Source organism: Microtus oregoni, unplaced genomic scaffold (genome assembly GCF_018167655.1).
Source record: "Microtus oregoni isolate MIOR12 unplaced genomic scaffold, Mior012 000031F_ref0000149, whole genome shotgun sequence".
In the NCBI taxonomy this organism is placed as follows: domain Eukaryota; kingdom Metazoa; phylum Chordata; class Mammalia; order Rodentia; family Cricetidae; genus Microtus; species Microtus oregoni.
In genome coordinates, this window is record NW_024543090.1 from 12,870,091 (window position 1) to 12,881,273 (window position 11,183).

The window sequence follows — 11,183 nt, forward strand, 5'->3', positions numbered from 1 at the left end:
ATGTGAACTGGCTTTGTGGGAGCCTAGCCTGTTTGGATGCTCACCTTCCTGGTCCTGGATAGAAGTGGGAGGACCTTGAACTTCCTGCAGGGCAGGGAATCTAGACTGCTCTTCATTCTCGAGAGGGAGGGGGAATGGAGTGTTGGGAGGGAAAGAGGAGTGGGGAGAGGGGGAGGGGAGTGGGGGAAGGGGTAATGTGTGCGAGGAGGGGGAGGGAAATGGGATTTTTTTGTTTTGCAACAACTAAAAAAAAAAAAAAAAAAAAAAAAAAGAATACCCTTTCTAGCCAGGCAGTGGTGGTGCAAGCCTTTAATCCCAGCACTCTGAAGGTGGAGACAAGTGGATCTATGTGAATTTGAGGCTAGCCTGGTCTACAAGAACTAGTTCCAGGACAGAGTCCAGAAACCCTGTCTCGAAAAAACAAAACAAAACAAACATAGAAGATATAGAAGTATGCTAGTGAGATGACCTGGGCACTGGTTGACAAATAACATTGTATAGAAACAATCTGAAAAAATAGCCCACTTCTCTGGGTACAGCTCACTGTTCCCTTTGTCTGTGGTTAGTGTGGTTTCAGACATTTGAAATTAATAAAAAAAATCCTACTAGGTCAAAGGGGATAAAACCTTAAGCCTCTGGTTATGAGATAGAGGAAATACCTACTTCTTTGGATTTTTGCAGTTTTGCAGAGGGTGTTTGTGTGTGCTTCTGTATCTAGGGATCTAGACACAGTAGGGATCTAGAAGAGACCACATTAGTGGTGGAAAATGATAAAGTTCATTGCAGGAAAGCACATGTCTAAGTTTGCCAGCTTCTCCTATCTATCTTATGGTAATAATCTGCCTCTCATCTGTGTCTTTTGATAGTGCCAGCCTCAAGTTTTATATGTCCTTCTATAGTGGCTAGCTAGCACTAAGCCCACACACCCCTCCTCTGTGTTTGGGGGGGTCCAGGGTCCCGGGTGTTTGGGGGTAAGAGGAGGGCAGGGGCATTGCCCAGAGTGAACAGTAATGTTTTTCTTTTTCTGTCATCCAGGCTTCTGTTGGGCTGACCCCACGGATATGTGAGGTATAGACTCTCTCTGATGATGTACTTTCAGAGTAAGTTTCCTATGTCAGCTCCCTTCAGGGAAATCTGACCCTCTGATTTTGTGCAGGCTCTCTTCATCAGGGAAGATGACTGTGCCTCACTGCCTTCTTCCCGCAGCATAAAAGTAAGGTAAGAACTCAAGCTCCAGACCCCTAAATGTCCTAGTTCCTTGGTCTATTTGTAAAGCTCCTAGCAGTGAGACCAGGACCTGTCCTTGATGCTTAGATGGCTTTTGGGAATCTGTTTCCCATGCTGGATTTCTTCAACCAGCCTTGATGCAAATGGAGGAGCTCAGTCCTGCCTCAACTTGATGTGCCCTGCTTTGTTCAAGCCCATGGGGGGCTGCACTTTTCTGAATGGAGGCAGAGGAGGAGTGGATGGGGAAGGGGGGATGGGAGGAGGAAGGGACTTGATGCCCAGGACAGAAGGAGCAGAGGGAGGGAAAACTGTAATTGATATGTAAAATAAATGGAAAAAAATGTTAATTAAGTTTTAAAAAATTAACTAAAAAAATGCTATCTTAGTTCCTTTCCTGTTGCTATGATTAAACGCCAAGACCAAAGCGACTGATAGAAGAAAGAGTTTATTTGGACTTAGGGTTCCACAAGGTTAGGATATATAATGGTGGGTACAGGAAGCTGAGAGCTCATATCTTAAACCATAATCATGAAGCTGAGAGAACTAGTGGGGACTGTCAGGATTATTTTAATCTCGAAGCCTGCCCCAGTGACACACTTCTTCCAGTAAGGCTGTTCTGCTCACTGTCTTAGTTACTTTTCAGTTGCTGCAAGAGGACACTAGGACCGAGGCAACTGGAGGGTCCCTATTGCGAACAGCACTGAAATCTGTGGAGTCCTAAAGGTAAGGAAGATGTCTGTTCCAGCAGAGGATTCTGATTTGTGTGTCGACCCCTAAATAAATAACCGTCTATTTGTTAGTTCTGAGCTAGTGTGGGATTTCTTTTAAGCGTCCTTCCACATAACTGAGACCCTTTTCACATAAATTTTTGATTTTATACTCAGTTTATGTGGTAAAAGATTCATTCTGAGATAATATCTTCTCTCTACATTAAAATTCCTGTAGTGGAATGTTAGGGGGGGTAACATGACCAAAATGCAGTTAAGACTCAGATCTACATGATCCACATGTGCCTTCTGTAATTTCTCTTCAATCAAAGCCAATTCTCTCTTCCAGTTGACAATACCCTGGGTCTGTTTAAGTCATTGTCACCAAGGTTTTGTTTAAATTAATCAGGTCGTCAGGTTTTATTCCAATAGTGTGCCATAGAAGGAAAATGTCCCCTAGCAATCTTTGGAAGTCATTAAGAGTCTGCCAATAGTCTTTCCTAATTTGCACCTTCGGGGTTTTATTTTTTATAAACCTATTTTATAAGCTAAATAATTTAAGTTTATTATATTGCATTTAAATTAAAGATATTACACATAATACTGCTTCAAGGGACATTTAGTACCCCCTGTATATTATTCTGGGACGTGGACATACAACTGAGATCAAAAGAGACTTCTTTTTTTTTTTTTTTGGTTTTTCGAGACAGGGTTTCTCTGTGGTTTTGGAGCCTGTCCTGGAACTAGCTCTTGTAGACCAGGCTGGTCTCGAACTCACAGAGATCCACCTGCCTCTGCCTCCCGAGTGCTGGGATTAAAGGCGTGCGCCACCACCGCCTGGCGAGACTTCTTATAATAAAGTGTGATAAGGCAATAAGATAGTTACGTTAGGTGGCAAAATAGATATAGTAAATACACAACTTTAAATAAGCAGCTGAGAGATGCCTCACCGAGCTACTATTTGAGCCTCGGGATTGTGTGGTCATTAGGATGAGATTGCAAATACAGTGCGCTAGCTGAGTGCTTGGTGTACAACGAGATTCCATAAATTCATAGTAACATTCTTACGAAGAATGTCTGAAATCATTAGGAGTTGGCTAGATTTCTGCACCCTCTGCCGGCCGGCCTTTTGGGGGGAAGGAGCACTTGATGAGTGCTCTCTGTCTCTTGTTGGAGCTCCTCACTGACTCTTCCCAGAGCCTGAGCCCTTTGATCTCTGTCTGCTTATCCCAGCTGAAGCACCACTTTCCAACTCTTCACTGTCTCTTAGATCACATCCTGAGCGATCCCAACAAAGGATGCCTTGTGAGGTCAGGTTGTAGTCCGACCCTTGCTAAATTGCTGTTGTCTTTTACTAGCCTTGTCTCTGGTTCTCATTTTTTCATCGCAAAGTTAAAAAGCCATACTAAACCAAGTTTCAGGCTCTACTCCGGGTGGGTTCTCACACAGAACCCAATACTAGCAGCTGGTGCCCCTAGTCCAAAATCTCCTCAAAAGCCTGGCCCATAGTCTCTAGCACAAACAGCAGTAGGTAAGAAATTAGGGTAAACCTGAACTCCCAAACTATGCAGCAAACACCTGATGTTTGCAGAATACCCATCCTCTCTCCATAGCCCCGCCTTCTTGGATCTTCTCCTGGGTCACACCCCAACACATAATCATCTGCCATGCCTCTCCCCCTTAGAACCCCTTGGTTGTGTCTTTGTGGAAGTGGAAGGTTGTAGGGCATCAATTGGTGTCTGTCATTGTGACGCGATAGGTAACAAACAAGGCCTGCCTGGTCGCCAGGGTAATGGCGCGTTCGCAGTTCCAAAGGCAGAAGCCTCAGTCTCGTCTTCCGACCCAAGGAGAGTGGTCGTGCTTCAGGGACGCGGAGGCGGAGGCGCTGAGTTTGGGATTCCAGAGTTGACGTGGCTTAGGTCGAGCGGGATTCCTGAGTTGACTTGGCTTAGGTCGAGCGGGGGGGAGCCCGGCTTTGCCGGTGGCTCCCACCTGCAGGTGAGTGTGGTGGGCAGGCCTCGCTGGGAGCCCCGCATAAGCCCACAGTGCACCGCACCGCTGGCCAGGGGACACTGGAGCTCAGCCGGCCGCCCCGCCCCTCGGGGCTCCGCCTCTGTCACCTGCCCATCCTAGGTGGCAGCCCAGTTGCTGCAGCCCTATGAGGCCCAGGAGCATTTAGACACCCTGGTGGCCTGGTGGCCAGCAGGGTCCTTTCTCCTTGGGAGAGGCTCAGAGGTGGGCGAGCCGGCCAGTCCTGCGTGTTTCTAGGTGGGGTGTGTGACAAAGCCTGGCTTTAAGTCTAGAGACTCCTTTATAAATATGCTAATCACCCTCAGTGGAAAACCACACACTATATGCCTGAATCTCAACATCATATACCTTATGGACTGTACAGATATGTGTCAATAAAAATAAGAACTTAAGTTTCCTATGGGTGTCTCTAAACATAATTATTTAACAGTTTCTGTTCATTTTTCTTTACAAAACCACTTCTCATTGATAAAACACAGATATAGAAAGGCACACTATAAAACATATAGTTACTGTAACAGATATAACTTGGTTGTCCATTCTAGAAGCCCTTCTTTATGCTTTCCTTTTAGTTTTATTATCCTTTTGGGAATCTTGCCCTTTTCACTTGCTACGTCTTCCATCTTTTGCTTACAACTGTGTGTTGAGAGACATGGGTCCTGCGGCTGTGGAGTTGGACATTCCGCAGGAGTGCACATGGGTTATGTGGTTCAGTGTGTTCCTCTGTCCTCTGCGTTTCCTGCAGATGTAGCAGGATGGGTGGCCTGAGTTTCCATGCTTTGACAAGACTCTAGAAGGTGGTTATCTTCTTTCTTTGGGAAGTTCATAATGTCTGGACTTTACTTTATCAGCTATTGACTGATCGGTATCTAGATACCTTGATCAGGGCCTGAAAATGTTAGAATAGTTGTTTTCTTTTTTTCTGAATAATTTTATGGGAAGGTAGTGCACACTCGTGCGTGCGTTCATGTTTGTGTGTGTATGTGCGTGCGTGTGTGCGTGCAGGCTAGAGGTCAGCCCTGGGTGCCCTTAGGAATCCTCCACCCTTGCCCTTTTGAGACAGGGTCTCCCTGGGACCTGTGCTGGTCAGATAAGTGAGGATGGCTGTCCAGGGAGTCTCGAGGTCTTGCCTTCACATTTTTGGTTCTAGGATTCCAAGTGTGCTGCCAGACCTGGCAATCTGTGAGCCATTCCCTCATCAGTGTGCTCGACACACTGATTAGTTAACAAACGCCAATTGGCTCTGCCCTTTGCTTGGTTTGTTGCACACCCGTGGCTACCATCTGCTTCCTCTTGAACGGACACTGCTGAAGCCAGATTTGGTGGTGGTCGTTGATTTTGACTGTTGCTACGTTAACCTGGGGGTTGATAGGAAACTTGATTGTGCAGGGACGACTTTTCTATTGTTGGGGGGCGCTGTTTGTTCTGCTCAGGTTGCCCACAGGTCTTTGCTGTTCCTCTACTTGCTTTGCTCTTATCTGGGGATCTAAGAAGCACACACATGTTCCTTCTTCCCTGTTTATTGCCATCTTCTGAGTCCATCAGTTGGTTGTTTGCTTATTCCCAAGAGCGGCATGTAAAATTTAAAGACAGAATGATCATCTGATAAGTTATATTCTAGTATGAATTTCTTTAGAAGATTTATACAGATCTCTATGGAAGATTACTGATGGTGTTCATTTCCTTTATTAAAATTAATCTTCAATGGTTGGGGTGTGGATTAGCAGTTGAGTGTCTACACAGCATGCGCAGGCCCTGAATCCTCAGCATAGGGGCTTTGGGGGTGTAGCTTTTCTGAGCACAGCCTTTTCTTTATGGGTTTAATTTTCTGTTCACTGATTTCTGCTCTGGACTTTGTCTCCTGCTCTCTGCTTGTGTAGCCTTTTGTTTTCTAATTCTGCTCAGAACAAGCGGATACTGATTTCAGTCATTTACTACTGTAAATGTCTATACTCCACATTGAATAGTGACTCTCCACTGACACCACATGGTTTGTCAGGGAAACTACATGAAAGAACGGGCTTCGGGAACACATGAGAAGGGAAATTTTGATGAGTCTTGGGGTTTTATCGAAAATCAGAAAAGGATCAATGTGGGAGAAGGAAAACTTAAGATTTTTGTTTATCAATGAAAAAACATAGGGTATTAAAAGGCAGCCCTTAAGACATCCTTGACAATGATGTCCTTGCATTTAAAGATTGTGTTCTTGCATTTTATTATTCAAACTGATCCTAGTGATGGTGCGTGCAATAAGGCACCTGAGCAGGACAGGGTGTGGCACACAGCTGGCTGCACCCAGAAGCCAGTGACAGTCCCTTCTCTCACACAGATGATATGGGTACTAATGTCTAGCTGCACCCATCTGCTTTACTTACTCTCCAGCAGCCTGTATCTGTTTTTACTGATTGTTGCGCTTTCTTTCTATTTCTCTTGCAGAGATGCTGAGCCTATTTTATGATTTAGGAAATGCAGTTTTACATGAATTGTCGGGCTATAATGCCGAGCAAAATATGAAAGATCGTTTGAAAGCTGTGAGTAACTTTGTCCAGATCCAGAGTAACAAGACCTCCGTTGTGTGTTCTTCTGAGGAGAATAACTTAAGCTAGAGGGATGTGAGCAGCCTCCCTCGTGCAGTAGAAGTGATGTTTAAGAAAACCACTGCCACTCTGTAAATGATCCTGTTAGTCCGAGAGCTGTGGGGAAAGAAACCAAGTGTAGATGAGCCGGGAAAGATGGGTCTCTGCTATCTACTTAGACAGTTTACTATCAAACTGTCTTAAGAAGTTATTGTTAACCGGCGGTTGTGGCGCACGCCTTTAAACCCAGCACTCGAAAGGCAGAGGCAAGCGGATCTCTGTGAGTTCAAGGCCGGCCTGGTCTACTAGAGCTGGTTCCAGGACAGGAGCCAAAAGCTACGGAGGAAACCTTGTCTCAAAAATCAAAAAAAAAAAAAAAAAAAAAAAAAAAAAAGAGAGAGAGAGAGAGGGGGAGATACAAAAAAGTTATTGTTAACATCTTCCTTCTCCCCTTCCTCCTCCCTATCCTCCCTTTCCTCCTCCTTAGGGACATAACTCTTGTTCCACGGGAAAAGTGTAAAGAGTAAATTGGACTGGAACACTGTATTTGTTTATAAACCTCTGTTTATTTCTGTAAATTTGTCTGCCTTTCTTGTAGTTTGCATTGTATTTTCCAACCCTTGAGGATTCAAAAGATGTCCATGAACTTTTTCAAAGACAAGTGGCAAGCCAAAGAGTTGAGGGCTTTTGTTTTGTTTAAATAATTTTTGATAAATTATTTTAATTTAATTTAATTTGTTTGAGACAGGGTCTCGTGTATTCCAGGCTGGTCTCCAACTTGCCCTGTAGCTAGCCAAAGAATGACCTTGGACTCCTGATCTCTCAGCCTCTGCCTTCTGAGTGTTGGGTCCTAACCACACATGGGTATCGCTGTAGAGAACAGGAACCGTCAGGTATTGGGGGCGTGTGCAGTTTGCCCTGATGCTGCTGTGCCCCTGTGGCTCACAGTGGTTGTAAGTCAGCCTCGACTCCCCCTGCCCCCTGTATTATATTATCAGAAGTGTTCCTTCTGAGGGGAGTTTTTCAAGTTCTGAGCCACAGCCCTTGAGGGCACTTGTTACCTCCCAGTGCCCTGCTTAGCCTTGCCTTTCAGGGACATTGCTGTCCCTTGACTGCACTGGGGATGTGGCTCAGGAGAAGAGCACCTATGCAGTGTGGATAAGGCCCTAGGTTTAGCCCCTCCTACAGCAGGGCCACGAAAAGGAGGGGAATCTAATAGGGTTGTTTAACATCTCAAAGTTGGTTTTAAAGGCAAGTAATTTCTTTGTTTGAATTCTTTTCATCCTCTATGGTTCCTATGGCAACTCTCTTCCCCTGGCTGTGGTGGCAGGCACTAACCTTTTCCTTTTCATGTTGAAGCTTTCAGACTTTCCATGAGTCATGTTGTTAGATTTTTTTATTTTTTCCATTTTATACTCTGCATTTCACTCAGGCTTACTACTTTGCCCTCAGGCCTTAAACATGCCAGCATCTTATATCATCATTTCCTTTCCGTGTTCAATAAATGGTGTCCAGCCGTCCCAGTCCGCTCCAGCTGTCAGTCACAGCAGCCCTGTAACCACGGTGTGCCATGGTGTGCTTAGTGCAGCGTGCATGTGTGCATGTGTGTGCCTGGGGACATGGAGGACAGCAACAGAAAAGAGTATCAGAGACAAGATGAGGGTGTGTCAGATCTTTTGAAAATGGAGTAACAGGTATTTGTGGCTTCTAGGATCCAAACCCTAGTCACCATTTTTCTAGGACAAGCTTTCTTAAACTCAGCTATCTTCCCAGCCCAAAATTTATCCCTTTGTGTTAATTTTTTTTCTTGATTCTGTCGTTGCTGTTTGATTTTGTTGTGGTGGTTGGTTGGTTGGTTTTATTTGTTTTTGTTTGTTTGTTTGATTCAGGGTCTTTCTGACTGTTCTGGGACTCTAAACCAGGATGGCTTCTAAGAGAGATCTTCCTGCTTCTTGCTCCTGAGTGCTTCTATCACTTTAATGAAGCTGCAATTAAATGTCTCTAAAAGGCAAACAGTGTAAAAGATAAAATATATATTGATTGTAACTCTTAAGTAAGTGACTTCAATCTGTTGCAATTTTCAGCATTATAAGAACTCAGAGGAGCTGAAAGAACTAAAACAAGTCAAGGAGAAGGAGAAAGTGATTACCAGTTTACAAGCCCAACTTCACCAGGCACAGTCAGAACAAGCCGTGAAGGTAGGAGTGAGTCACCTCGGTATTATTATCTTAACAAATCATTACCAGCCAATGGATATCCACAGCAAATGCCTCTTGTAAGACAATCAGTAGCAATCTTCTATCAGCTGGTCGCTTCCTGCCTTACCTCACTCTCTCGCTTACTTCCACATCTACTCATTTATTAGAGTTTGCAAACGGGTGTGGCATTCTCGGTTGGTATTTGCACATATTCAGTGTATTCTTCATATATGGATCATGTGTTTTCAGAAACTCGTGAATTACATGATTCATAGCATTCGGTCATCTCCGATGCTTTCATTTTCTCCTTGCAGGATTCTGTTAACCTTTATTTTTGGTTGTGTATTTTTTTTAACCAATTTTGATTAATATTTTTTAGATTTATCCTTTTCTCATTTAACTCAAGGCATTCTGTTTTGTGTTTGGCTTTCTCTTCTGAAACAAGCTTTCTTTTATATCAACTTCATGAATTTTATTACTTTTTCAAACTTTTCTAACTCTAATTTTCCTTTCATGTCCTCTTCATTTTTCTTAAACATGTTTAACTATGAAATAAGTTACAGTGTCTTTCAGCATATTGTTCGGCTCCTTGTTCTTCGTGATTTTTGTTGTTGTTTTTGAAGGAAGGTCTCACAATGTAGCCCAGTTTTACCTTGAACTTGTGGCAGTCCTCCTGTCTCAGCCCCTAGAGTGCTGGATTTATAGGCATGAGCCACCATGCCTGACTTTTGAATGATATTATATAATTGTTCATGCATCTTTTGTGTGAATGTTTGTGCTTACATGTATGTATATGCACTACATACCCCCAGAGGTCAGACAAGGACATCAGATCCCCGGGAATTGGAGTTACAGATAGCGTGGGTGCTGGTACAGAACCTGGATCTTTTCATGTGAGCAGCAAGTGCTAGTAGCGACTGAAACATTGCTAAGCCTCTATCTATACAGATCACATATGGGATTTTTTCCTATGGATGGCCTGCATTTACCCATGATCAAAGAACAGGAAGTGTTGCATCTCTTCTAATACTAGCTGCCACCTATTCCTGCAAATACTTCTAGGTTACCTTGGATTTTTTTCACTATTCCACAGGAACATCAGATGTAGCTGTATTGCTGTCTTTTTTATCATTATTATTTTATAGTCTCTAATGCCAAGAAAATCCCAATTTTCATGGTTTGCCTTTAACTTGTTTAGTGCAAGGTTTGTAGGATAGCTCCCTACATATTGTTACTGTTGTTCATGTTTTTTTGCTCACTGTCTGATTGGTCTGTCTCTTTGCTATGTTAGCTTTCAAAGAAATTGAAAAGCATATTGCTATTGCTTCTCTCTTCTTCTGAAAAGTTTTGGCAATTCAATGATACTTTATAAATTAGCAAATAAAATTTGTTTTGCTTTAAAGTTGAAATTACAAAAAAAATAGGGTAGGTATTCAAGGCAAATGAGAAAGTCAAAAGAACTAAAAGTTGCCATTCCATTGATTAAGTAAATATTTTCCCCCTTCAGTTGGGTAAGAATTCGGTTGGGATGGAGGAGTTCAGCCTGATAAAGGAGCAGCTTCAAGAAAAGGAAGAAATCATTAGCACTTTGCACACTGAGCTCAGACAGACACAGGAAGAGCAAGCTGCACAGGTAGGATGATGGCGCCTCCATTAGGATAGAATCCATGGGGTCCAGAATGGTGCAGGTGGCAAGTCAATACCGGCATTCACTTGATGCTTGATAGATGAAAGTGTGGTAGCTAGGATATTAAAGCCAAGCCTAGGAGGGTGTGGCAGAAGAAGCTACAAGTATGGTAAGTGGTTCATATCATAGTAGGAAACATCAGAAACCCTCAAAAATGCCATTTAGGTTGGTGAACTTGCCATAGCTTCATGATGACTGGTTTTATTCCTAGGTCCAGGTACTCCATTATAATGCACACAGAGATTGTGTATCTCAGGTATGGCCTCTTGGCAGAACTCAAAGGAAACAGATAGATAAAACAAAGAAATCAAATTATTACTTCCATTCTTTTCTGATTAAAACCTTTTTAGGAAGATATATCTTAGCCTTAAAGCTACTTACTGAACATAGACTAAAGAAGTGGAGGGTATGAGGCTCATTGCTAATGACTCTAGTATGCAGCATTCTTCTTCATGGTCATTCTGAAGCCAGAGCCAGATCAGTAGAGCTCTCCCGTCAGTCTGTCCCTCCCTGACTGCCCCTCCCTCTCTCCCCTGCTTCCTGGTCTACTCATTTTTTAGAGTTTGCATGTGTGTGTGTGGCCTTCTTGGTTGGTATTTGCACATACTTAGTCTATTCTTCATGTATAAATCGTGTGTTTTCAGAAACTGTTGAATTACATGATGCATAGCATTCAGTCAGCAGCGATACTTCTATTTTTTCCTTGCAGGTTTCTGTTAACCTTTATTTTTGGTTGTGTATTTTTTTCCCAATTATG

At 43.3% G+C, this 11,183-nt stretch overlaps 1 long non-coding RNA gene across 1 annotated transcript; it reads left to right on the forward strand.

Annotated features, from left to right (window-relative positions):
- Window positions 1-1,179: 1,179 nt before the first annotated feature.
- On the forward strand, window positions 1,180-10,268 carry LOC121465462. Its single transcript, XR_005976663.1, has 5 exons — window positions 1,180-1,218; window positions 1,871-1,950; window positions 6,402-6,496; window positions 8,626-8,739; window positions 10,247-10,268. It is a non-coding gene; the product is annotated as an uncharacterized LOC121465462 (long non-coding RNA).
- Window positions 10,269-11,183: the final 915 nt, after the last annotated feature.